The sequence below is a fragment of the Protopterus annectens genome, chromosome 2.part0, assembly GCF_019279795.1.
Source record: "Protopterus annectens isolate FY-2018-M chromosome 2.part0, PAN1.0, whole genome shotgun sequence".
NCBI lineage: Eukaryota > Metazoa > Chordata > Ceratodontiformes > Protopteridae > Protopterus > Protopterus annectens.
Genome location: NC_056728.1, coordinates 270,511,378 through 270,517,377, shown reverse-complemented (window position 1 = coordinate 270,517,377; position 6,000 = coordinate 270,511,378). Strand labels below are relative to the sequence as shown.

The following is a 6,000-nucleotide window of genomic DNA, read 5'->3' as shown; positions in this document are numbered from 1 at the left end:
ACAAGGGCAGAAAGCCTAGTGTTATTACCTATGAAACTATTAATCTGTAATGCCATTTTATGACAATAAAATTGTAATTGTTTACTTTAACTTTTTTTTATAAATGCAAACAAATTTTGTTTACTACTGGAGTTGATTTAGGTAGCAAATTAATTTTGGGGGGGCTGTATTTACAGTGTGTAAAGACATGTACACACACACACACACACACACACACACACACACACACACACACACACACACACACACACACACACACACACACACTTCCCATTCACTTTAGTGTGTGCACCACGTTTTAACTTATTTCATTTAATTTATTTCAGATAAGTGTATATTTGGGTTTAGGAGGCAGTTTTATTGTACTAGAGGGTTTTCCATGCACAATGAGTGAAACTTTACTTCAGCTTTTAGCAAGTAGCATCAATGTGCCTGTCTGTGGATATTTTAGTAGATTTGGTGATACAGTACAACTACAGAAAAAATGTTGAGGACATTCCAAGATTGTAGATAAACTCTGACATGCACCAACACTGCAGATATATAAAAAACTAGAAGTTATGCACTTACCATAACATTCCATGTTTGTAGTCCATCTTGCCTATATTCTTGCTGGTTGACTCGGCCGAATACTAAAGCTCGAGAGCTTTCAGTGGCTCGAGGCGAATCCCTCTCCCATTATGCCCCTGGCTACATCCCCAGATCTGGTTTGCAAGCAAGAAGCAGCATCTTATCTTCTATATGTATATAAACATATATACATGAAAATATATATACATATACACAAATCACTATAATTCAGTCAAGGAAGAGGCTGAAAGTCATATCTCTGCAGGCAGGTAATTTTGTCCACCAGTTCCTCCAGGAATGGGAGGGGGAAGGAGGGTGGGACGCAAGAATATAGGTGAGAGTGACTACAAACATGGAACGTTATGGTAAGTACATAACTTCTAGATGTTATGTAGTCCTATCTTGCCATAATTCTTGCTGGTTGGGACAGCGTCCCTAGCCCCTAAACCTTAGGGTGGCTCAGGAAAAAAGACTTTTCAGTACCGTGGATCCAAAGGAAGCCCTGTTCCGGGAGGCCAAGTCCACTTTGTAATGAGTGATAAAGTTGTGAGGTTTCGCCCATGTAGCAGCTGCACAAATTGAATCTAGAGGAAACCTTGCTTGAAAGTCAAATGAACTTGAGACTGAACTAGTGGAGTGACCTTTTATCTTCCCTGGCAATTGTATGTCATTCTTTTGGTATGAAAGGATGATACAAATCGTAAGCCATTTAGACAAGGTCATCTTTGAGACTGGTAATCCTGTCTTCTTATCAGAAAAGGAGACAAAAAGCTGATCTGACTTTCTAATGTCTTTTGTTCTATGCAAGTAGAAATGCAACTGTCTGTGCACATCAAGCTGGTGTAGTTTATATTCTGCCTTGTTGGAAAGACTAGCAATTTCATGGATTGGTTTATGTTGTTTTCAGAACAAATCTTTGGGAGGAAGGAGGGATTAGTTCTTAGAGATACCCTGTCCTTATGAAATACAATATAAAGCGGACGTACTGAAAGAGCCTGCAGCTCTGAAACAAGGAAGAGGGTTTTCCATGATAAATATTTCAGATCACAAGTAGAAGTAGGTTCATAGGGAGATGTAGTCAGAGAATTTAGAATCAAATTTAGATCCCAGGGTGTGTCATCGGTTCATTAATCGGGGGCCTAAGTAGAAAGGTACCTTTGAGAAAGGCCTTGCATAATCTGTGAGACATAATGGGAACACCCATTTCACCTGTATGAAAACTGGAGATAGCAGCAAATTGTACCCTAATAGTAGCTGCCACAGCACCTTCTTCAAACAAATTTGAGAGAAACTCTAAAATTGCTGGAATAGGTAAGAGGTTCGATATTTCGTTTAGCTGCCCAACATGAAAATCTCTTCCATTTGTTAGAGTATAATTTCCTAGTGGAAGGTTTATGGGAAGAAGCAAGGATATGACTTACTGCTGGTGTGAAAGAATAACACCTGGCTAGTCGTGGAATTGGAGCAGCCAAGCTGTCAACTTCAAGGTGTGGATGGATGGATGGAACTCTTCCGAAGAGTGGGTCAGAAGGTCCGGAATTGGATCCAGAATCCAAGGATCCTCCAAGAGGTGGGTTTATAGAAAGGGAAACCAAACTTAATGAGGCCAGTAAGGAGCAATGAGGATCATTTTGCTTCTCGACCATTTGGCTTTCTGTAACACCTTTGGAATGAGTGGAAAGTGGGAAAGGCATAGAGTAATCCCGAGGGCCAATCGTGAACCAGTGCATCCCTGGGTGGCTTCCCCTTTGGGGGAATTAGGGGCAAAGGAGTTGCTGGATTTGGTATTCTTGGAAGTGGCGAAAAGGTCGCAGCAAGGCTGGCCCCATCTGCGGAAAATCATCTCCGCAATCTCTCTGTTCAGGGACCACTCGTGAGGTAAGAGGAGAGTCCTGCTGAGTTTGTCCGCTATCACACTGGATTTCCCCAGGATGTGCATTGCAATTAGAAAGCATTGAGAAGCAATCGCCCATTGCCAAACTCTTAATGCCTCTCGACATAGAGGGTAAGATTTGGTTCCTCCTTGTTTGTTTATATACCACACAACCGACATGTCTGTCTGAAATGCAATTGTTTCTAGAGGGAGAGAGTCCTGAAGTGCCTGCAATACATAAAGCACCACTCTTCATCTCTAGGATGTTTATATGCAGATGATTCTCATGGTCCTGCCATAAACCTTGAACTGCCCTTCCCAGATAATGACCCCCCCACCCTATCTGGGAAGTGTCCGTGGTTAACACTGCCTTTGGTTGGGGAAACACAAAGGGACGACCTAGATACAGCTGATCTGTCTGAAGCCACCAAGTTAAATCTCTCCTGCAAAACTCCGTGATGTATATTGGATGTGAAAGAGGGATATCTTGCATCAACCACTGTGCGAATAACAGCCATTGTAGGAGTCTCATGTGTAATCGGGCTAAGGGCACCAGCAGAATGGCATTGGCCATGGTTCCCAGGGTCTGTAACACTTGTCTGGCCTGGACTTTCTTTGTTGAAATGAAAATTTTTACCTGTTAATGCAGGGAGTGGATTCGATCTGGGGTGAGTCTTGCCGTCATGCCTCTTGTATTTAACTATGCTCCTAAGAAGACAATATGTTGCGATGGTAACAAGGCATATTTTTCTTGATTTATAGTGATGCCCAGCTTGTTGCAAAGAAGAAGGGTTTTGTCCCTGGCCAGAGATAGTAGATGCCTGGTGGAGGCGGTGAGGAGCCAGTCGTCCAGATATGGAAACAGTCTGAATCCCTGACGTCTCAGTTGAGCCCTGACCACTGTCATACATTTGGTGAACACTCTGGGGGCTGTAGTGAGGCCAAAGGGAAGTGTTCGAAATTGGTAGTGACTGGCTCCCAGCAGGCAGCGCAGATACCTTCTGGACCGCCTGTCCATTTTTATATGGTAGTATGCACCTTGAGGTCGATAGAGCACATCCAGTTGTCTTTCCCTATGATAGGGAATATCGACTGCAGGGTTACCATCCAGAACTTTGTTTTCTTTACTGATTTGTTTAATCTGCTGAGATCTAGGATGGATCTTCAGTCCCCTGTCTTTTTTGGCACTAAAAAAACCTTGAGTAAGTTCCGGATACTATCTGGTCTGCGGGGACTTCTTGAATGACTCTTTTGTCTAGCAATGGTTGAATCTCTAGAGTTGCCAAGTCCTTTTGCGCGGGTGGAACATCTGGTAAGGACTTTTGTTTTGGAGGGGTGGAAGAAAAAGGAATAAGGTAACTTCTGGATATTATTTCTTGTACCCATTTGATTCAGGAAATTTGTCGCCAGGTGCTTGGGTACAATGACAAGTGACCCCCGACTGCCTTCAGAGAAGGACAGGCGGGTCTCCTTTCAGGAGCGCTGGTAGGGCCTATCAGAGAAGGTCTCTCTGTTGCCCTGATTCTGCGGACCTCCTCTGCTGCGAGGGCGGCATCTTCTGTTATAACTTCCCCCTTTGCCCCTGGGGGAAGAATTGTCACATGCATCCGAGAAACCTTTCTGGGATTTGTGAAACCACATTTTCCCACCCTTTTGACCATTGGGATAAGGTCTGGAAGGGGCAGAAAAACGGACTCCCACAGCAGATAAGGTTTTCCCGTCCTTCTCGCACCTGGTCAGTGTCTCTTTTACCACAGGTCCAAACAAGGCTGAACCATCAAAAGGGGCATTGGTAAATGAAGACTTGAAAGGGTCAGCAAAGTTACAAAGGCGCATCCAGGAATGTCTCCTGAGAGAGATTCCTGATGCAGCCGCTCTACTCGATCCGTCAGCTGCATAGGAGATTAGCCTTATGGAGGAGTTTGCGATAGAGGTAAGGGTGGCTAGCTGTGAGGATACCTTGTCTGTGGACCCCGCAGCTACTGCTCCTTGAAGGGTATCACCTAGTTCTTTGATGAGATCGCTTTGAAGTCTAGTGAAATTAGATAAATAGTTCAGCGACCACAAGGTGAAGGTCACTGAAGAGAACATGTGCTTGCCATATCTAGCCATAGTCCTAGAGTCTTTATTAGGAGGTTGGATAGATGAACAGGTTTCTGACAATTCCTTCTTCATGGCCGCCGCCACCACCACCATGGCATCTACGGGAACTCTTTTGTTAAAAATTTCTTTTCTTTAGGGGTTGTAATAAATTTGTTTGGCATCATCGGAACAGGCTCCACAGTGCCAGCGAAGTCCATGCTTTCCTGGAAATTACCTCTAACAACTTGTCGTAAAAAGGAGTCACCCAGGTGGTGGAAGGGTGAGATCCAAAAGTCTCCAGGTACACTGAATCATCCTCTGAAGGGTTGATGGGCTGACAATCACCCCTCTGTTTAAGGATTTCCAGGATGTCAGCAAAGGAGACATCCTTAGAGGAGGATCTTGGAGACCCTTTGGATTCATCCAAGTCAGTATCTGAAGTGACTGACTCAGGGGAGTCAATGTGCTTCCTCTAGCAAAGCCTCTTCCTGGGAACATCCTCTGAGGGATACTCAGGAGAAGTCCCAGAAGGGGCACCGCCACCTGGGGCTCCAGATCTCTTATGCTTAGGAGGGGGTGGAGAAGAGATAGACACAGGCACCTGGTGGGGAATTGGGAGTGGATCCAAGAGCGGTGCAGTCTCAGAGGACAGCATCCTCTCCGCTACCTCGAAAGCACTCCCACCCCATTCAGGAGAAGACCTCCGCACCTTGGATACTGGAAATTGGTTAAGAGGCAGAGGTAGGCGCCGAGTTCAACCGAGCCAAAGCACCAAGAGGGAGAGTTGGATCAGAAGACATACCAAGCCGATTCTCACCCCCGGAGCCGACCAGAGAGCATGGGGTCCCAGATGTCTTGGCACCGGATAGAGCCGAAGACACCAGAGCTGAAGTCGGAACAGAAGAAGCCAGCAAGGGTCTCAGGGCCAATGGTTCCACTACAATCGGATCCATTCCCTCCAGCTCCGAAGACTCTAGGGTAATCCGAGGAGGAATCAAAGAAAGTGAAGCGGAGACAGGTGGCTCCGATGCCTTTGGGCCCGGAGGTGAAAGCAATTTTGCCAGGGCCGGTGTGCGAAGCAATCTCTTCACCACCCACTCTACATCATCTGAAAGACTCCTGGAGGAGCGGGTGGACAAAGAGGGATATCTCCTAAACTCCAATATGGGAGATCTCAAGACTGGTGACACCACCGTCAGATCCAAAGCTGGGGTCCGAGGAGTAGAAACCTCAGTCGGCTCCTTTGACACTAATGGCACTGAAGAGGTTGGTTATATAGACTTGTCGGAGCCGAGAGCCCTCGGTTCCAAAATTTTTTTGTGTGGCTCTGAATCTGGAGCGGAAGCTGGCTTCTTTCTAGATGACTTAGAGCCCTCATCCAAAGCTTGCTGAAAAGAAAGAAGACCTTTGGCAATCAACTTAGTTTTACGCTCCTGCAGAACTCTACTACTAAAACCATGATAAATAGTGTAAGG

General features: G+C 45.5%; 1 protein-coding gene across 2 annotated transcripts in view; it reads right to left on the bottom strand.

Annotated features, from left to right (window-relative positions):
• Nucleotides 1–6,000, bottom strand: part of PPIC (peptidylprolyl isomerase C) — a 263,346-nt gene that overhangs the window by 132,014 nt on the left and 125,332 nt on the right. The window lies entirely within an intron of this gene.